Below are 22,920 nucleotides of genomic sequence, written 5' to 3'. Positions count from 1 at the left end.
CCCCGCGTTATATCAGGGGAGCGGGACCAAGGACGTACTCATACGTCCTTGGTCCTTAAGGAGTTAAGGGAGAAGAAGAAGAGACTACACTGCAGAACTATGGAAGTACTGCAGTAGATACTCTTGTACATCAGCCCTGAAATTTATGGGTGGTCAGAGATGAGAAAGAATCATTGATTTACTTTTCAGGAACAGTATGAATTATCTTCAGCAGGCAGAATGGCTCATCTTGTAGGTACAAAGCTCATTTACTGCATGTAAAAAACACCAAAAGTATTCAAAAGTTAAAGTTACAAAAATTTAAAAAAAGCATAATAAACAATACAATAATAAACAATTACAATGAATGCATTTCTGTAATAAACTTTCTAATCTAAGCATCACAGGTAAATAGGCATATATATAATAAGGAGTTTGGAGCGTGTCATCACTCCTGCTCATATATAGATCATAGATCATTTCACAAACTCAACTGCTCTGGGCTGTGTGTAGCAGAGTGAGGGAGGAAGTTCTCCCCTGTATGGCTTCAGATGATGTCACGCCTGCTGGGTAACGCCCCTTCCCAGTCTGTGAATCTGACTGATCAGAAAATAAAGAGCAATATCAAGGTAGAAAATTAAAAAATGATAAAAAATAAAGGCAGGGGGGTGGTTTATCATCATAGGGGTAGTGAACTGGGAGAATTATAAAATTTAACAAGATCATGACAGGTACTCTTTAACTAAAATTACTGCCATTACTTCTTCTGCATAGCATTTACAACAACCCTGAAACTGTATGTGCTGACAGATCTAAGGTTATACCAGAGAGCTGCTTGAGAGGAAAAACAATGTATTCAGGCTTCATATGCATTACAATAATGTCTATATACTTTAACATCCTCTAGACATTGAAGTACTAATATTTTATTCTAGCAGAAAATTTCTAAAAGTACAATTTAATAGTCAATCCCTTAGAAAAATAGAATAATCATGAATAAGCAAATGACAATTCAGTTTCAACATAAGACATTAGTTTCAACATATTATCATTTAGAACAACATTTTTGATTTAGCAGATAAAAAAGTGAAAAGATGAATAAAATAATGCTCTATAGCTTTTATTTTCAGACCTTAAGAGCAGGCATATTACTATGCAAGAGGAAGTTACTATGGAAACAAAAAAATTACAGATGTTTTCGACTACTACAAGCATTGTAATAAGATAAAATGCCCAAAAAGCACCTAAACGCACAATTACACTAGACTGTTAATATGAAAGTCAATGAGTAAAATTGATCTTTAGACAAATATATAAGGAGGTTGAAATGGTTACGTATTTCCTTCTTCATGTAATGTGATATGAAAATGTATGTACCGTATATTTGTCTCATTATTCATGATATTATTTGTTATTTATATGTTCTAACAAGCATTTCCTTTGCCTTAGGACAGCACACTGGCTCGGTGGTTAGCACTGTTGCCTTGCAACTCTGGGGTTTTTGGTTCATATCCTTCCAGATGCCATCTGCATGGAGTTTGTACGTACTCCCTGTGTTTGTGTGCAGTTTTGTTCGGGTACTTTAGATTGTTACCACACTTCAATAACTGACTGATGAATTTAGATTGTGAGCCCAAATGGAGACAGAGGCCAATCATAGTGATGAAAAGAACTGTACAGTGCATTGGAATATGTGTGCACTATATAAAAAAAGGAATTTTTATTATTATTATTTTTTTCTTTTTTTTTTTTTTTGCTGCCTTAGTCATGTATGTACCCTAGTCAAAACAAAATACTGAAGGGTATTGCTCAATAGATTCCTACCTAATTTCAATAAAAGGAATTTTCAAGGACAGTTTTATTTACTACTTGTCTTCAATAGTTTTCTAACCCCCTACTAGAGATGAGCGAATTTACAGTAATTCGATACGTTACAAACTTCTCGGCTCGGCGGTTACTTACTTTAGCCTGCATAAATTAGTTCAGTTTTTAGTTGCCCCAGTGGGCTGGAAAAGGTGGATACAGTCCTTGGAGACTATCTCCTAAGACTGTATCCACCTTTCCCAGCCCACCGGAGCACCTGAAAACGGAACTAATTTATACAGGCTAAAGTAAGCAACCGCCGAGCCGCGAGGCTCCAGACAAATCGAATCACTGTAACTTTGATCATCACCCCCTACCATTGCACAGTAGGTCCCATGTAAGAAAGCTGTTGGAACAAACAAAACACTTTCTCTACAGCAACCAATGAGATTCTAGGTTTCAAATTGAAAGTAAATTGGACAAATTGATAATTGGAATCTCTTTGGTTTCTGTAGGAAACAATAACGTTTTTTATTCAAATAGTTTTTGTGATCATATACTATAGAGTTTGTTCATGCATAAAAACAGAACTCTTGCTTACATCTTCACTGATATGGATTTAATAATTGTTTTAGATAACTTGTTCATAAAACATTTAATGTGTAAATGGAGTCCAATATATACACTGCTCAAAAAAAATAAAGGTGACACTTAAACAACACAATGTAACTCCGAGTCAATCACGCTTCTGTGAAATCACACTGTCCACTCAGGAAGCAACACTGATTGACAATCAATTTCACATACTGTTGTGCAAATGGACCAGACAACAGGTGGAAATTATAAGCAATTAGAAAGACACCCCCAATAAAGGAGTGGTTCTGCAGGTGGTGACCACAGACCACTTCTCAGTTCCTATGCTTCCTGGCTGATGTTTTGGAGTCTACAACCCACACAAGTGGCTCAGGTAGTGCAGCTCATCCAGGATGGCACATTAATGTGAGCTGTGGCAAGAAGGTTTGCTGTGTCTGTCAACGTAGTGTCCAGAGCATGGAGGTGCTACCAGGAGACAGGCCAGTACATCAGGAGACGTGGAGGAGGCCGCAGGAGGGCAACAACCTAGCAGCAGGATCACTACCTTCGCCTTTGTGCAAGGAGGAGCAGAAGGAGCACTGAAAGAGCCCAGCAAAATGACCTCCAGCAGGCTACAAATGTGCATGTGTCCACTCAAACGGTCAGAAACAGACTCCATGAGGGTGGTATGAGGGCACGACGTCCACAGGTGGGGGTTTTGCTTACAGCCCAACATCGTGCAGGACGATTAACATTTGCCAAAGAACACCAAGATTGGCAAATTCACCACTGGCACCCTGTTCTCTTCACAAATGAAAGCAGGTTCCCACTGAGCACATGTGACAGACATGACAGAGTTTGGAGACGCCGTGGAGAACGTTCTGCAGCCTACAACATCCTCCAGCATGACCGGTTTGGCAGTGGGTCAGTAATGGTGTGGGGTGGCATTTCTTTGGGGGGCCGCACAGCCCTCCATGTGCTTGCTAGAGATAGCCTTACTGCCACTAGGTAACAAGATGAGATCCTCAGACCCCTTGTGAGACCATATGCTGGTGCAGTTGGACCTGGGTTCCTCCTAATGCAAGATAATGCTAGACCTCATGGGGCTGGAGTGTGTCAGAAGTTCCTGCAAGAGGAAGGCATTGATGCTATGGACTGGCCCGCCCATTCCCCAGACCTGAATCCGAGTGAGCACATCTGGGACATCATGTCTCGCTCCATCCACCAACACCACGTTGCACCATAGACTGTCCAGCAGTTGGCAGATGCTTTAGTCCAGGTCTGGGAAGAAATCCCACAGGAGACCATCCAATACCTCATCAGAAGCATGCCCAGGCATTGTAGGGAGGTCATACAGGCACGTGGAGGCCACACACACACTCCTGAGCCTCTTTTTGACTTGTTTTAAGGACATTACATCAAAGTTGAGTCAGCCTGTGATGTTCCATTTTTGTTTTGAGTGTGACTCCATATCCAGACCTCGATGGGTTGGTAAATTTGATTTTTGTGTCATTTTGTTGTCAGCACATTCAACTATGTACAACTAAGAACTGGACAGGCGTCCTGCACTCACCACATAGGTACTCGGCTCCCATCTTGGGCTGCTCCTCTGGATCGGCTGACAAGGTAGCGCGGGGCGCTCAGATACAAGCGTAAAACTTATTAACCAGATTAAAAAAACATCAGTATCCAGAGAAAATGTTGCAAAAAGCATATCACAGGGCCAAACCTAGAGATAGTGAACTTTAATTCTCAGGACGAAACCTGTTACTAGGGACGACAACAGTAGTAGAAGATTTATTTTTGCCTTTAAAAACAGTCCCTACCAATTGGCATTTATTGTCCTCAGATCCTGATATTGCTGAGATTGTTAACAATTAACCAATCATTATCTTCAGAAAAAACACCACCATATCAGACTACATTAACCCCTTGAGGACCAGGGGTTTTTCCGTTTTTGCACTTTCGTTTTTTCCTCCTTACCTTTAAAAAATCATAACCCTTTCAATTTTGCACCTAAAAATCCATATGATGGCTAATTTTTTGCGCCACCAATTCTAGTTTGTAATGCCATCAGTCATTTTACCCAAAAATGTACGGCGAAACAGAAAAAAAATTCCTTGTGAGACAAAATAGAAAAAAAAATGCCATTTTGTAACTTTTGGGGGCTTCTGTTTCCACGCAGTAGATTTTTTGGTAAAAATTACACATTTTCTTTATTCTGTAAGTCCATACGATTAAAATGATACCCTACTTATATAGGTTTGATTTTGTCGTACCCCTGAAAAACATCATAACTACATGCAGGAAAATGTATACGTTTAAAATTGTCATCTTCTGACCCCTATAACTTTTTTATTTTACCGCCTATGGGGCAGTATGAGGGCTCATTTTTTGCGCCGTGATCTGAAATTTTTAGGGGGGGGGGTGATTCAAACTTTCATTAGGGGAGGTGTTAAATGATCTTTATTAACTTTTTTTTTTGCAGTGTTATAGCTCCCATAAGGACCTATGACACTGCACACACTGATCTATTACATTGATCAGTGGTTTCTCATAGGAAACCAGTGATCGATGATTCTGTCGCTTGACTGCTCATGCTTGGATCTCAGGCACTGAGCAGTCATTCGGCGATCGGACACCAGGAGGCAAGGTAGGAGACCCTACGTGTCCTACAGCTGTTCGGGACGCCGAGATTTCGCCGTGGCGATCCCGAACAGCTCCCTGAGCTAACCGGCATGGTTTCGCTTTCACTTTAGATGCAGTGTTCAAATTTGAACGCCACGTCTAAAGGGTTAATAGCATGCGGCACCGCGATCACTGCCACGCGCTACTAGCCACGGGTCCCGGCCTCTATTAGCCGGGCCCGACCCGCTATGACCCGGGGCCACGACTCATGACTCATGACTCAGGACTCATGACGTACCGGTACGTCCTTGGTCCTTAAGGGGTTAAAAACATAAAAATCTGAAACAATATAAGCTGGAAGAGAAGTGCCTAACCTCAAGTGCCCCGAAGGGGAATAAAAAGTGTAAATTCTGTCCTCAAGGCAAGTTTAATCCCAATTCTTCCAGCTGCATTCTAGGAGGACACAATTATTTTGTAAGGGAAGAGAGTTGATAACCTGCTGGAGTACATTTGTGGTGTACTTCATGATTTGTAGCTGTGAAAAACTTTACATTGGGAAGACGGAGATGCAACTCAGGATCAGGATAAGGGAGCATATATATTCAGTGAGAAAAGGTGGAGGATCGCCAAAATTTGTTCATCATATGCAGGCAATTCACAACAGTGACTGTCCACACTTGAAATTTGGAGGTCTGGAATTAGTAAAAAAAAAAGAATCTAGTAGGCTAGATTGAAGTCTGTTATTATTACAAGCTGAGGCCCGTTGGATTTTGCACTTAAACTCACAGGGCCCGTTAGGGTTAAATGATAGGCTGGATCTATTTCCTTTTCTATGAATTATAATCATGTTATTAAGAAAGTAGTGAAGAGTAATTAATATATACTCACATTCAGATAACAAGGAGATGTATTTTGTTCTGTTTTTCCTACCTCAGTTTTTTTCTGCAATTACATCACAGGATCACATGACCACTATGCTGCATTATTTTATTGCACAGCACGATGACGTAAACGAGGCCGGAATAAACTCAATTTTATGTGTGAAACCGCCGGCAGTCGCCTCTGAGTGCCCCATGCTACCTTGTCAGCCGATCCGGAGGAGCAGCCCGAGATGGGAGCCGAGTGACCATTACCTATGCGGTAAGTGCAGGACGGCTATCCAGTTCTTAGTTGTACTAGTGTTGATATCTATTATCGTATTGTCATAGCATCGCCATGGCTGGAGTTACCTAGTTACCTGCAATGCCTTTCTGTTGTCCATCTCTGGGAGCTGCCTGACTAAGGTATCGGTGTAACTTGCCTTCTTTCTATTGACATTCAACTATGTAAAGACGAAAGTATTTCATACGATTAGTTCATTCATTCAGATTTAGGATGTGTTATCTTAGTGTTCCCTTTATTTTTTTGAGCAGTGTATAAATAGACCAATCAAATCATATATTTTTTTTAAACATTAGTTTCATTCATTTTTAATCAGTTGGAAAGCGAATGGGAGCATATGTATAGAGAAGAGGAGACAAATACAAAATAGTAATCCATCAACTCCCCCCCCCCCCCCACACACACACACATACCCTTTTTCATAAATACCAAAGTACATGTTTACTAAATATTCCCCCTGTCCAACTGTTAAAGAATTCTATAAACTGTTATTAAATATCTTGACAGTGGCTAGACATCTTATTGCCAGCCACAGGAAGCTACCATCCCAACCTTCTGAATGACTCTTAACTTATGAGTTCTTAAGAGTATTAAGTGTATTACCAAGGTTTAAGGGGTAATCCAGAGGAAAACCAAAATTTCAAATCAACCGGTGCCAGAAAGTTATACAGGTTTGTAAATTACTTCTATTTAAAAATCTTAATCCTTCCAGTACTTATCAGGGGCTGTATACTACAGAGGAAGTTGAGTAGTTCTTTCCAGTTCTTTCCACCTCTGTCCATGTCAGAAACTGTTTGAAGTAGGAGAAAGAAGCTATGGGGATTTTTCTCCTGCTCTGGACAGTTCCTGACACAGACAGAGCAGGCAACTTCCTGTAGAGCATACAGCAGCTGATAAGTACTGGAAGGATGAAGATTTTTTTTTTATAGAAGTAATTTACAAATCTGTTTAACTTTCTGGCACCAGTTGACTTGAATTTTTTTTTTCCATCTGGAGTACCCCTTTAATACCTCAGAGGCAGTGTGAGTACCTTGGAATGTATACTGGCTCATCACATGATCCTATCTGCTGGCTAATGATAGTCTGGCTTGAATACATGTTTTTTCTTTCTCTTTTGGTCCTATTTTTTACTTAACCTTTGTTTATATTCTATATAAAACTATGCTCATGATGTTTCATAATGTATAATTGCAATCATCTAATGATATCTTCTTTACACATTAAACACAATACATTTTTCACAGGGAAATTACAGCTGCCTGTGATAAATTATGCAATAAAGTTTTTGTACTGACTGTCTTAATTTGATGATTTTTCAAGCCATCTTTTTCCTTCTATTCAAAGAGACATTTACTGTAATTGTTTCCAGTCTGAAGTATTTTGGAAAGAACTGTGGGATGTTTAGGACTTCACTTGGGGTCTATTGGTTTCTTAAAAAGAAAACAAAACATATATATAACTAGATCTTACTCAAAATACATACTGAAACAGCCAGGTATGAGAAAATCTCATATCACACCTGGTGAAAGTTAACTAGAAGTGTATCTCACCCCAGTAGCCATTAACCTCTTCAGGGCGCCGGGCGTATGCATACGCCCTGCATCCCGAGTCCTTAAGGACGTGAGGCGTATGCATACGCCCGTGGGAATTACGGTCCCCGCCGCTAGCCAGTTGGGGACCGGATCGGGATGCCTGCTGATCATCAGCAGGCATCCTGGCACATCTCCGAGGGGGGTCCTGAGACCACCCCATGTCGGTGATCACCGAAAATCGCATGTCAATTCAAACATGCGATTTTCTTCTATTCCGGGCTGATCGGATCTCTGGTGACCCGATCACCTGGAAAATAGGGATGATCGGAGCTGTCAGTGACAGCCCTGATCATCCTGAGGGATAGGAGCAAGGTCGCAGTGCTGCGATCTCCTCCTATCCCCTGCCATTGATCAGAACTGATTCTGACCAATAGCAGTGCAGGACACCGGGTTGCCAAGGCAACCCCCGTTCTGCCCACCCCTGGATGTCGGGCAGAACGGGGGGGAGAAGATGGAGGCCGTTACCTGAGAAGAAGATGGCCTGGGGACTGCAGATCGTCGCTGGAGACAGGCGAAGGTAGGGAAACGATGGTGGGTGGAGGGGGGGGGGAAGAAGGGGGCAGTAAGCAATATTTACTGCTGCCCTTCCCAGTGGGTGCCAAACTGCAACTCCCAGCATGCCCAGACAGCCAAAGGCTGTCTGGGCATGCTGGGAGTTGTAGTTTTGCAACATCTGGAGGGTCACAGTTTGGAGACCACTGTTACAGTGGTGCCCAAACGGTAGCCTTCCAGATGTTGCCAAACTACAACTCTCAGCATGCCTAGACTGCCCAGACATGCTGGGAGTTGTAGTTCTGTAACATCTGTCCCTTCAGATTTAGCAATTTTAATGATGTTTTAGAAAATTGCTACTCTACTTTGAAGCCCTCAAATTTTTTCAAAAAGTAAAAATACGTCCATTTTATGATGCCAACATAAAGTGGACATATTGTATTTGTGAATAAAAATAAAATGTATTTGGAATATCCATTTTCCTTACAAGCAGAGAGCTTCAAAGTTAGGAAAATGCTACATTTTCAAAATTTTCATGAAATTTAGCGATTTTCCACCAAAAAAGGATGCAAATAACGCTGAAAATTTACCACCAAAATAAAGTAGAATATGTCACGAAAAAACAATCTCAGAATCAGAATATTCGGTAAAAGCATTTTAGAGTTATTAATGCGTAAAGCGACGGTGGTCAGAATTGCGAAAAAGGGCTCAGTCCTTAAGGTGAAAAAGGGCTGCGTCCTTAAGGGGTTAAAGGATAGGACTCTGCAATATAAGGCAGTAAAAATCAAATTACATTGCTATTAAATGTGAGCTTCCTAGCAGAAAAATGGGCAAAGTGCAATACAAATTTTAAGAATGTAAAATCACACATGCACATTTATTAACTCACCCAAATACGTGTAGTGCATGGACAGTGCAGAACAATACCGGAATCCATAGATAAGAAAGAAAATTCAGCACTAGAAGTGCAGTAAAACTATAATGTTTTTTTTTTTTTTAATGTATATGATACAAGGCAGGACACAGGAGCAGCAAAAAGTGTGATGCGTTTCAAGGGCTCTTGACCCTCTTAGTCATTAACCAAGACCTTAATGCACAAAACAGATTTAAATAGGAAACATATGTATGGGGGCCCACTGGGCAATCAGCATGGCCATGCAATCGCCCACAAGGTAGAAGAACATGTTAATCCTTTATATATTGTAGAAAGAAATTAGTAACCTAATTGAACACCAAACATGTATACAAAAAATCATGACTCTATATTACATTAGATTTATGAATTATATTACACTAGATTCATGAACCAAGCTCTGTGGCACAGTGCAGTCTATAGAAGACGTGCACAAGTTACAAGGTGACCTGGACAGACTGAGCCACTTAACAAATGAGGGTCAATGTGAATAAATGTAAAGTTGTGCATCTGGGTACTAATAACCTTCATGCAACATGTCTAGGGTTACAATAGGGAAGGATTTGGGTGTACTTGTAGATCATAGACTACAGAACAGCATGCAATGTCAGGCGGCTGCTTCTAAGGCCAGCAGGATATTGTCATGTATAGTGAGGAGCAGCATAGGCCAGATTCGAATTTGCGATATTTTGTGAATATTTGGACGAATATTCGTCCTATATTCACAAATTTGGCATTTTCGCAATGTTCATTCTCTCTTTTTTTCATGCAAAAATTCATAATAAAAGTGCGCATGCTCAATTATATCTCGCCTAAAAGAAGGAAGGGATCCGTGTCCAGTCTGGAAGTGCCGATATTCTCATAAATATTTGCATAAATATTTGCATACATTTGCATAAAAATGAATATTCGGCATTACAAATGTATATCACTATATTCCAAATATTTGCGAAATTGCGAAGTGCCGATATTTTCTGTAAAAAATTTGGATTTAGAATATTCGAGTTAAACACTAGTCATGTATCAAAAGAGGCATGGGCTCCGGGGACAGCGACATAGTACTACCGCTTTATAAAGCATTGGCACGGCCTCACCTGGAAAATTAAATTTTGGGAACCAGCTCATAAAAGGGACATTCTGGAGCTGGAAAGGGTACAGAGATGTTCAACTAATCTAATAAGGGACATTGAACATCTTAGCTATTAGGAAATATTTAAATAATTACATTTGTTTAGTCTTGAGAACAGACGTTTAAAGGGTACTCTGGTGGCCAATGTGTTTTTTCAGTTTCTACTTACCCTTGCAGGTGAGTTTTCTTGTTATCTCTGGTCTCGTGCTTGCTCTTTGTTTGTCTTTGTTTTCCTTTCTTTGCACAAGTATGTCCATGTAGTGTAGCATCTATTTCCGTTTTGCCTTTGTGTTAGAAACTACATGTGAGGGGGAGTAGGGTATATGGGATGTAGCTGTGCGGTGACTAAAGGGTGTCTGGTTAACCCTTTCTATTTGTGATGACAGGGTGAGGGCTCCTCTGTAATGCTTGTCCTACCGCCACCCTTCCCAAGAGCCATAGGGAGGTATAGAATAATGGAATGTCCACAACCAAAGAGTTTGCTGAAAACAGTTGGAACTTTTACTGAAGATTTTATGTAACTTCACAACAGGAACAGTCTCAACAAATGCAAATTCTCTTGGAGATTGACAAAGATTGGGACCTTAAGCAGTTTTGAGTATTTAAACTGAAATGCGCTGTTCCACTGGATTTAGGGGATTTAGTTGCGGTCCAGTAGTCACGCTAGCTTTAGCGGGGATTAGTTTAGAACTCACGGTTTAGTTTAGGCTGAGGCAGGTAGGTTTTCAGGCCTAGCTTGTCTTTGAAAGTTGTGCAGATCCATCCTGCTAGTCCGGCATCCACGAGAGCAGCAACCCAAGAGAGCGATAATTGGCTACAGCTCCCTTATATGGGCAGGGGCTGGACTAGAGCTTATTGGTCCAATACTGCTTTTAGTCACCTTTGCATAGCATTATGGGTAACATGTGACCCAAGGACCGCCAAAGGTCCTTCAACATACCATAGATATTTTAACATTGTCACATGACCGAAGGTCCTGCGACGCTAGCAAGGTAAGCATACTATACATTATATTAAATATACATTATTATTAAATATATACATGTATAAACATTGCAAAATTAGCATAGAGGAGAGGCGACTAGGACCCTACCTGAGCGTAGTTACTCTGACTTTGGGGACCATCATTCAAGGTACGGTATGCAATACGGTACCGGGACACCACATACAGCTCCCAGCATTTCTTGTAGCCTATCTTCTCTTTCAGTGCCATGCCCAACTTGTTTTGCATTGCCGCTTAGCCCTGTTTGTGGGTGTTTTTTTTTTCCTTTAGCAGTCCCTTTCCCCGCCCTGCTCATTATTATACTCATCCCACCCTCACTGTCAGTTTCTCACCCCACTGTCCCCACATAAGGGAATGAATGAATTGTGATGGGGGAACTGATCATATGTGACCCGCGGGCACTGCTCTGCTTTTCCCCCCCAATGAATTGTCATCCGCAGCACTCTGTGGGGAAAGCAGCACCTGTGGGTCACATATGATTAGTTCCCTAATGTGGGGACAGCGCGCTGCGGATGACAATTCATTGGGGGGGGGGGAGAAGGAGAGCAGCACCCGCAAGTCACATATGATTAGTTCACTGATGTGGGGACAGCGCGCTGCGGATGACAATTCATTCATTCCTTGATGTGGGGACTGCATGATAGCGCTGCAGCTGGCATGTTACTAATTCCCCCGCCATGGGGACCGTGTGCCCGAGGGGGGAATCATGCTAGCTGATTCCCCTGATTCCTGGGGTTATATGTCAGCCGCAGAGCTGATACAGGGTATTCAGTACATTTATAAGCCAGGCGTAGGGCTGGTTGACAGCGGGAGGAGACATCCATTCTCCTGCAAAAATTCAAGGAATATTCATTACAGGGGTATGGAAAAAGGATGAAACCATTGAAGGAGGTCTTGTCCACAACAGTAAACAAACATGGCTGTGAGTGTGGACGACAGTCAAAAGCAACCCAAAAAACAACTTAACTCCCCTCACAGAAAAGATGTCAGTAAAAAACATACCGTATTTATCAGGGTAAACCACGCACCGGCCTATAACATGCACCCTCATTTTATCAAGGATATTTGGGTAAAAAAAGTTTTTTACCCAAATATCCTTGGTAAAAGGAGGGTGTGTGTGTGCATGTGTATACCCCGATACACTGTTTCTGACCCCTCAGAAGCCCCCAGGAAAGGCAGGGGGAGAGAGGCCGTCGCTGCCCGCTTCTCTCCCCCTGCCTTTCCTGGGGTCTAGAGCCCTGCTGCAGCCGCTTCTCTCCCTCTGACTATAGGCGCCGCTGCCCCATTGCCTCCCCCATCCCCGGTTTTATAATTACCTGTTGCTGGGGTTAGGTCCGCACTGCTTCTGGCTCTGGTGTGGCATCTCCTGTGTCGTTGCTATGCGCTGCGAGGCGCAATGACGAGTAACGTCTTCAACGCGATGTCACTCGTCATTGCGCAATGATAGCAATGATGCAGGAGACGCCACACCGGAGCCAGAAGCAGCGCGGACACGACCCCGGCAACAGGTAATTACGAAACCGGGGATGGGGGAGGCAATGGGGCAGCGGCGTCGATAGCTAGGAGAAGAGAAGCAGTGGCAGGAGGGTTCTAGACCCCAGGAAAGGTAGGGGGAGAGAAGCGGGCAGCGACGACCTCTCTCCCCCTGCCTTTCCTGGGGGCTTCTGCGGGGTCAGAAAAACTGGGGATGGGGGAGGCAGTCTCTGGACCACAGGATAGGCAGGGGCAGAAAATCAGGCAGCAACGGCAGGTCTCTGGACCTACAAAAGCCGCTGCAGTTCATTGATTTAAAGCGTCCGCTTTAAATCATTGAACTGCAGCAGCTTATCAGCGTATAACACGCAGATAGACTTTAGGCTAAAAAAATTTGCCTAAAAAATGCGTGTTATACGTCGATAAATACGGTATATACTGTGGACAGATGTATAACATGTGAATTACAAAAGGGCTAAACTCGCTACAAACATGCTAGATAACCATAAAACTGTGGTACTGGAGTACCCCTTTAAGGTGGATATGATTAATGTATGTAAGTATATACTGTAAATCGCCCATGCAAAAAATGTGGGGAAAAACTGTTCCAAGGTAAACCACCTCAAAGGACACGAGGGCGCTCCCTCCATCTGGAGAAAAAAAGGTTTCGTTTTCAAGGATGAAACGCCTTCTCTTTACCATAAGAACTGTGAATTTATGAAACAGTCTACCTCAGAAACTGGTCACAGCAGGAACAGTAGTAGGCATCAAAACAGGGATAGATGCATTTCTAGAGCAAAATAACATTACTGCTTATGCAGAAATATAGATTCATTCCTTGGTTGAACTCGATGGACATATGTCTCATCAACCGTACTATGTAACTATGTAGAAGGTTATAAGACAAACAGCTCAGCTTGAAATAATCTCTCAAATAAAGCAGATATAAACATAAATTATATTGTACTCACATACATATCTTTGCAAAAAGCATATGTTTAACCATTAAAACAGATCATCGGAGCATGTGTAAAACATTAAAGTGTTCAATAGTGGGGGAAAAAAAAACACATGATGTGTGACATTGAGGCCCCTTGGAAGATCTAGTGGCAAATTTGAGGATCCAGGAGACTTCTAGATTGAGAAGTTTCTGTCAATGATCGCCTCTTTTTGCAGACAGAATGGACATAGAAGATGAATCATCTTCATGACATCCTCTGTGAGACATACTAGAGAAATAACCAGGCTGACATTCTGCACAGTGTCTAGATATAGTGGGAGATTTACCAAGACCTGTGCAGAGGAAAAGTTGCTGAGTTGCCCATAGCAACCAATCAGATCACTTCTTTCATTTTGCAGAGGCCTTTTCAAAAATGAATTAATTGGTTGCTCTGGGCAACTGGTCAGCTTTTTCTCTGCACAGGTTTTGATAAATCTCCCCCACAGTGTCTAGTAACACCCTTTGTCCCTGCCTTTTGGGTTGGTCACCTCCCTAATAGGGTGGCCTCAACCATGGTGATGGACCTTACACTACTAAAGTGCAGGGCATAGCAATATCAAAGTAATAAACAAACACCGTAGAAAAGTCAGGAAAAAGGTCAGTTCACAAAAGGGTTAATTAACAGCAAAGCAGAAAGCAACAACAGAAAGGGAATCCCCATACAAACATAAAATCAGTCAAACAAGCCAAGTTGTTACTGATTAAGGCATCACAGTATGCATACTGTAAGCAGAAGAGTAGTCAGAGAACAAGCCAAGATAATATAAAGATACACAGGATATAGAAAAGCAGAGCCAGGGTGTAAGGAAAAATGCATTTTCACAGGCAATGACTGAAAGCAGACGGCAACCATTTATAGAGGGTATGTTTTCTAGAGCTGTAGATAATTGGTCCACGCCTGCAGCTCCTGAGTGTCCTGAGTGCGACGGCGTGTTCATTCATTACAGGTAAATTATATAGCATGCATTGCTGTTAATGTACTTTTTTATAGAGAATGAATGTTTGGTAGCATGAGACTAGTATGAAACATTCATGCCCATACCTATAACAAGCCAGATAATGAAGCCATGTGGAGGCTGCTTAGGTGGGGAAGAAAAAAGGCTGGAACAAATCTGTTACCTCTTTCAGCATCTGACGAAATGAATGGCATATACTTTAGAATTTTATTGCTGTTTGTTTGCAATTAGCACTATAGACTATCGAAAATACTGAAGCCTATAGAAACCTTGGATGTCACTTTTTGACCTGTGCTCCCGGTCATATCATGCATGCTTCTATTTCCAGCAATGTTCTTAGCCCTCCTTATTGACTAATTCAAATAACCTTGTTGCATCAACCTGGCTTGAACTTTATCCTTCTTCATCTTACATGTTTCATCTACCCTACAGTCAAATTTTTGAGAACATGGGGACAAGGTGGCATACAGAGTAGAGTTTACTTCCTAAATGTATTGATATTAATAGAGCTTGACATAACATTGCCCTCTATATCAAATTCAGATAAGATTCAATGTGCTGCTGGTGAGAGACAGAAATCTGTAAATTACAAGAATTATTATTTAACCCCTTAACCTGTTAAGGACCAAGGGCGTACAGGTACGCCTTTGCTCCCTGGTACTAAAGGTCCAAGGGCGTACATGTACGCCCGTGGGAATTTCGGTCCCTGCCGCGGGCCGGCCGGGGTGACTGCTGATATCGATCAGCAGGTACCCCGCCCAAATGTCCAGGTGCCCCATTTTGGCGATCGGCGCAAATCGGTAGTGAATTCAGGGTCATTACGGGTCTATGGTGACCCGGTGACCCGGAAAATAAGGGGGATCGCCATTGTCCAAGACACTCACGATCTCCCTGAAGGGATAGGAGTGAGGTGGCAGGGGTGCCACCCCTCCTATCCCTGCTATTGGTGGTCTAGACGCGACCACCAATAGCAGATTGGGGGCGGGGGGGTTAACTTTCGTTTTCCCCGTTGTGCCCACCCACAATAGGCGGGGCAGGATGGGGAAACGACGGAGGACCAGCGCTAAAGTCCACTTACCCATCGGCGACGGCTGCGGGCAACGAACGGTGTCGGAGATCGGCGCGGGCGGCATGTCGTGCGGCAGAAGAGGACGGCTCCCTGGATCCGACAGAAGCCAGTAAGTTGCTTAGCAACATCTAGGGAACTACAGTTTGAGACCATTATACAGTGGTCTCTACACTGTTGCCCTCCAGATGTTGCAAAACTACAACTCCCAGCATGCCCAGACAGCTGTAATGCTGGGATTTTGTAGTTTTGCAATAGCTGGAGGGCCCTCTAGATCTTGCAAAACTACACGCATGCACACATAGCTGTTTGCTGTCTGGGCATGCTGGCATTTGTAGTTTTGCAACTTCTGGAGGGTCACAGTTTGGAAATCACTGTGCACTGGTCTCTAAACTGTAGACCTCCAGATGTTGCAAAACTGCAAATCCCAGGATGCCCAAACAGCAAACAGCTGTCTCGGCATGCTGGGAGTTGTAGTTGCGTACCTCTAGCTGTTGCATAACTACATCTCCCAACATGCACTACATGCTAGGAGTTGTAGTTTTGCAACAGCTGGAGGCACACTGGTTGGAAAATACTGAGTTAGGTAACAGAACCTAACTGAAGGTTTTCCAACCAGTGGGCCTCCAGCTGTTGCAAAAGTACAACTCCCATTTCCCATGAAAATTTTCATGGGAAAATTTCATGAAAAGCCTCCGCAGGTGACGCAAAACTGGTAGCCTGTCAGTGGTGTACCCCGCGTCTGTGAGCTTGCCAGCTCTCGCTCCACGCTATGGAATTGTAACTTCCTTTTTTCACTGTCATCAATGTCGGAATAAAAGACTTTGTCACGCTGAAGATATATTCGGGTGAGTACGACTTCATTCATTTTCTACTGTTCGTGCTACTTATACTTTTGAAGTCTTCACCCAAGAATACAGCTATTTGCAGTGAATACTGATGTAACCAGAGCGCTATACTGGGACAACATTTATCAGAGCAGTGCCTGGTCTATATCCTACTCTTTCTCCTTCATTCAATTGCAACTATTTATTTTTATTGAGGAATCAATAAAATTTAAGCCTTAAAATTGCATTACAATTCCATCTCTTCTCCCACCCCTAGTATCTAATCTATCTATGATATATATCTATATATCTATATATATATATATATATATATATATATATATATATATATATATATATATATATATTATACAGTACAGACCAAAAGTTTGGACACACCTTCTCATTCAGAGTTTTCTTTATTTTCATGACTATGAAAATTGTAGATTCACACTGAAGGCATCAAAATTATGAATTAACACATGTGGAATTATATACATAACAAAAAAGTGTGAAAATATGTAATATTCTAGGTTCTAGTCACATTTAGCTTTGATTACTGCTTTGCACACTCTTGGCATTCTCTCGATGAGCTTCAAGAGGTAGTTACCTGAAATGGTCTTCCAACATTCTTGAAGGAGTTCCCAGAGATGCTTATCACTTGTTAGCCCTTTTTGCCTTCACTCGGGGCCAGCTCACCCCAAACCATCTCGATTGGGTTCAGGTCCAGTGGCTGTGGAAGCCAGGTCATCTGGCGCAGCACCCCATCACTCTCCTTCTTGGTCAAATAGCCCTTACACAGCCTGGAGGTGTGTTTGGGGTCATTGTCCTGTTGAAAAATAAATGATGGTCCAACTAAACGCAAACCGGATGGAATAGCATGCCGCTGCAAGATGCTGTGGTAGACATGCTGGTTCAGTATGCCTTCAATTTTTTATAAATCCCCAACAGTTTCACCAGCAAAGCACCCCACACCATCACACCTCCTCCTCCACACCAGCACACCTGTGAAGTGAAAACCATTTCAGGTGACTACCTCTTGAATCTCAACAAGAGAATGCCAAGAGTGTGCAAAGCAGTAATTGAAGCAAAAGGTGACTACTTTGAAGAACCTAGAATATGACATATTTTCAGTTGTTTCACACTTTTTTGTTACGTATATAATTAAACATGTGTTAATTCATAGTTTTGATGCCTTCAATGTGAATCTATAATTTTCATGAAAATAAAGAAAACTCTGAATGAGATGCTAGCTGAGTACCTGGTGTTTTTCCTTCCTAATCCTTGTTGGGGAGGGAAATCAACAAAGGAGGAACCTTTTGTCTTCATATCCCATCCTCATATATTATTGTCATATCCCAACCCCATATCCCGTCCCCATATCCCGTCCTCATATCCTGACCTCATATCCCATCCTCATAGCTTGACCTCATAGCCCAACCTCCTATCCCGTCCTCATATGCCGTACTCATATCCTGTCCTCATGTCCCATCCTCATATCCCGACCTCCTATCTCGACCTCCTATCCTGTCCTCATACCCCGTCCTCCTATCTCGACCTCATATCCCGTACTCATATCCCGACCTCATATCCTGTACTCATATCCCGACCTCATATCTTGACCTCATAGCCCATCCTCATATCCTGACCTCATATCCCGTCCTCATATACCGTCCTCATAGCCTGACCCCATATCCCTTCCCTATATCCTGACCTTATATCCCGACCTCCTATCCACACCTCATATCCTTTCCTCATATCCTTTCCTCATATCCTGTCCTAATATCCCATCCTCATATACCGACCTCATATCTTGACCTCATATCCCGACCCCATTTCCTGTCCTCGTATCCCGTCCTTAAATCCCTTCCTCATATCCAAACCTCCTTTCCAAACCCCATATTCCGTGGCAGTAGTTCTAATAGAAATGTCTGTAATCTGCATGTCAAACTGTATAACAGTATTATTTAACTACCCCAGCACACATTCTATGCGCATTACGGCAAGGCACAGTGTTCTACATCCCTATTGAGGCTCTCTGTACCTTGTAAATAGCTGTTTTAATAGCGATTTGCCGTGAATATATTCGGATGGAACCAAATTTTTTCGTAAACTTTGGCGAATCGGCCGAATCGAATTTTTGGAAATTTTGTCCATCGCTAATGTAAATTTATATCTATATATATATATATGTATATATATATATATATATATATATATATATATATATTACCCAATATTTATTTTAGCCACTACTTTATAGTTTCCTAGGTATGTTAGGACAATAATCATAATTTTGCCTATATAAGGACACCAGTAGTTGCAAAAAATGCCCACACTAAATACCGTATTTATCGGCATTTTTTAGGCTAAAATTTTTAGCCTAAAGTCTATTTGTGTGTTATACGCCGAAAGGCCACTGCAGTTCAATTATTTAAAGCGGGCGCTTTAAATCAATGAACTGCAGTGGCTTTTGCAGGTGCAGAGACCTGCCGGCTTCTCTGCTCCTGCCCGTCCTGGGGTCTAGAGCCCTGCTGCCGCGGCTTCTCTCCCCCTTGCTATCGGCGCCGCTGCCTCTTCTCTCCCCCTGGCTATCGGTGCCCAGGGGGAGAGAAGCGGCGCTGGCAATGGGGCAGCGGCGCCGACAGCCAGGGGGAGAGAAGTGATGCTGGCAATGGGGCAGCGGCGCCGATAGCCATGGGGTGAGAAGGGGCAGCGGCACCCATTGCCGGCACCGCTGCCCCGTTGCCTCCCCCATCCCCGGTTGTATAATTACCTGTTGCCGGGGTCGGGTCCGCGATGTTTCTGGCCTCCGGTGTGGTGTCCCCTGCGTCGTTGCTATGCGCTGCACGGCGCGGTGCAATGACGAGTGACGTCACTGCGTCTCGCAGCGCATGCCAACGACGCAGGGGACACCACACCAGAGGCCAAAAACAGCGCGGACCCGACCCCGGCAACAGGTAATTATACAACCGGGGAGGGGGGGAGGCAACGGGGCAGCGGCGCCGGCAATGGGTGCCCCTGCCCCTTCTCTCCCCCTAGCTATCGGCACCGGCAGTGGCACCGATAGCCAGGGGGAGAGAAGGGGAAGCGGCGCTGATAGCAAGGGGGAGAGAAGCGGCGGCAGCAGGGCTCTAGACCCAAGGAAAGGCAGGGGGAGAGAAGTGGGCAGCGACGGCCTCTCTCCCCCTGCCTTTCCTGGGGGCTTCTGCGGGGTCAGAAACAGTGTATCGGGGTATACACATGCACACACACGCACCCTCATTTTACCAAGGATATTTGAGTAAAAAAACTTTTTTTACCCAAATATCCTTGGTAAAATGAGGGTGCGTGTTATAGGCCGGTGCATGGTATACCCCGATAAATACGGTAAGTATCATGCAAGTGTTTAGTATAGGTGGAGACACTTTGCATACTCTTCTGGACCATCTACACTTTTAGGGTGCGTTCACACATGCATATTTTTGCAGCTGATTTGCTGCTGCAGATTTTGACTTCAATGGGCAACAAAATCTGCTGAAGCAAATCTGCAGTACATCTGCAGCAGAAAATATGCACATGTGAACACACCCTTCGAAGGTTATGAAAACAGCACAGCCCATGGTGCAACTTCTTTGGGAATTAGGTAAGCAGCATAAAACATCCCACTGAATTGTTTCCAGAATTCTGGCTGCAACGACCAGGCTAGATGGGACTCAGGGGCCCTTATTCAACAGATAACTGCAGGTTCCAAAGGGAACACTTGCATCTATGGGTCATTTATAGCATATCCACAGGATGTGATTAAAATATAAATACCCCACATTGCTCAATTCTCCTGCTATCAAGTACTTTTATAGTGTTGTATTTCATATAACACCAGTGTTTCCCAACCAGTGTGCCTCCAGCTGCTGCAAAACTACATCTCCCAGCATGCCCGGACAGCCAAAGGCTGTCCGGGCATGCTGCAAGTTGTAGTTTTGCAACAGAGGGAAGCACACTGTTTGGAAAACACTGTATTAGACAATAGAACCTTTATGGAAAATACTGCTCTGTAGTAGGAGAGTGAGGCATCAAAAAATGCAGAGCAGAATATTAACACATTTACTCATTACTACTCAGATTTATTGGTTTAGGGGTTCATGGTATAATGGAAGCTGAAGATTAAAAATTAAATGATCATAAATAAATAATTGAATTTATTTCACTTTACTTTCTGAAAATATGAAAATTCATGTAAATATGAATTTAAAGTATTGTTATTTTGACTATTTCATTGTATACAAGGTTGATTTGATTTACAGAAAATTAAAGAAAAACTAAATCAGATGGGCCTGTATAAATAATAGGCCTTGAGCTACTGTAGATCTCAACTATAAGTGTCAGGAAAATATGTGTGTAATGCTAATCTAATAGAGGTAGTCCTTGAAAGCCCTTCACTAGGGTTGATTTTTTGGAATGTCATTAATACACGTACGACCATAAAGATCGGATTTAAGGTCTAATTAGTGACTCACAATGATTGAACTTGACCACCCTTGTCAGGTATAAGTGAAATTAAATGAATAAGTCAACAAGAATAATGTCATTGGACATCATTTTTATCATTACAAGTTTTGTTGGAGTTCGTTCAGTATTTAAAGTCAATATCTTCTTCCTTTGAATATCAATGAAAAAAATGTTCTTTGTCCTGACATTTACTGAGGACATAAAATGCTGACATTTCAGTGGTTATCTTGTGTTCTTTCAAGCACAACAGTTATGACATCTAAGTCATATTTGCTGTTATAAAAGTTTCTTGACTAAATTCAAAAATCCTGTGATTCAAATTATGTTACTAAACAATGTGCAACCAAATGATTTTTTGATGGTAATTACTGTAATACTCGAGTATAAGCTGAGTTTTTCAGCATGATTCTTCATGCTGGAAACGCCACCCTTGACTTATACTCGAGTGAAAAATAAAAGCGCTTCAGGCATACCGGTGGAGGTGTGGAGTGGTTTTGGGGGGTGGGGGGGAGGTGCCAAGCTGTCCATCTTCACCGGGAGGCCCTCTTCTCCGCTCTGGGCCAGCACCGGACTAGTGATGCTGCATTGACGTCGGCAGGGGGGGATATTGACAAAGTGTAATGATGACAGGAGGAGTCTGGATGATGACAGAGGAGTTGACAGGGGGATGATGACAGGGGGGGGTCTGGATGATGATGGGGGATGATGACAGGGGGGTGTGGTTGATAGGGGGGGTGATGTATTTCCCACCCTAGGCTTATACTCGAGTCAATATGTTTTTCCAGGTTTTTGGGGTGAAATTAGGGGCTTCGGCTTATATTCGGATCGGCTTATATTCAAGTATATATGGTAAAAGGGTATTTACACCCAAATATATCACATCAAATGTGATGTTGTTCACTTGACTGTGTTTTTTTTTTTATGCTTTTCTTTATTTTGTTACTAGCAAAAAGTATGTACTCTTTTTTTGTTACTAGCAAAAAGTAAGTACTCTCCCCTACTAGCAAAAAGTAAGTACTCTATTATGGGAGAGTCTGTTCCATGATGGGAGTAGTTGTAGTACCGCAGCGCTGAGAGACTGCATTTGCACATCTCCTAGACTGCAGGACTATTTTGAGACAGTTATGACTACTACTCCCATCATGGAAAGACTCTGCCCATGATGGGATTTATAGTCCAGGGGTTGAGGGGCAGATCACATCGGGTCATTCTCCAGAGATCTGCTGCGATCCGCATTTATTAACTGTAAAAGTCGGCAGCACATGCGGCTACACTGCACTCCCCGTCTGCTCCCGGCAGGGAATACTGTATACGCTGTCACAATTCATAAACCCTGCCTCCGGGAGATGGGAAAAGCTATTGACCAATCAGATCTCCTGTCTCCTGGCGCGGGGATTGTGAATTGTGACAGCTGTATACAGGAGCTGGCGGGGAGCGCAGTGGAGCCGCATGTGCCGACCAACTTTTACAGTTAATAAATGCAGATCGCAGCGGGTCTCTGGAGAATGACCTGCTGCGATCTGCTCCTCAGCCCCTGTACTATAACTCCCATCATGGACAGAGTCTGTCCCATGATTGGAGTAGTTGTAGTACCGCAGCGGTGAGGGATGGCACTTGAAATGTGGGAATTTTAGGACTACTAGTCCTATCATGGACAGACTCAGTCCATGATGGGAGTTTTAGTCTAGGGGCTGGGGTGCAGATTGCAGCAGGTCATTCTCCAGAGAGTCGCTGCGATCCGCATTTATTAAGCTAACAAGCCGGGGGCACATGCGGCTCCACTGCGCTCCCCGGTGGCTCCAGGCTCCTGTATACCCTGTCATAATTCATAATCCCC

The sequence above is a fragment of the Hyla sarda genome, chromosome 2 (genome assembly GCF_029499605.1).
Source record: "Hyla sarda isolate aHylSar1 chromosome 2, aHylSar1.hap1, whole genome shotgun sequence".
In the NCBI taxonomy this organism is placed as follows: domain Eukaryota; kingdom Metazoa; phylum Chordata; class Amphibia; order Anura; family Hylidae; genus Hyla; species Hyla sarda.
The sequence above is the reverse complement of the archived record's forward strand: the minus strand, read 5'-3'. Positions refer to the sequence as shown.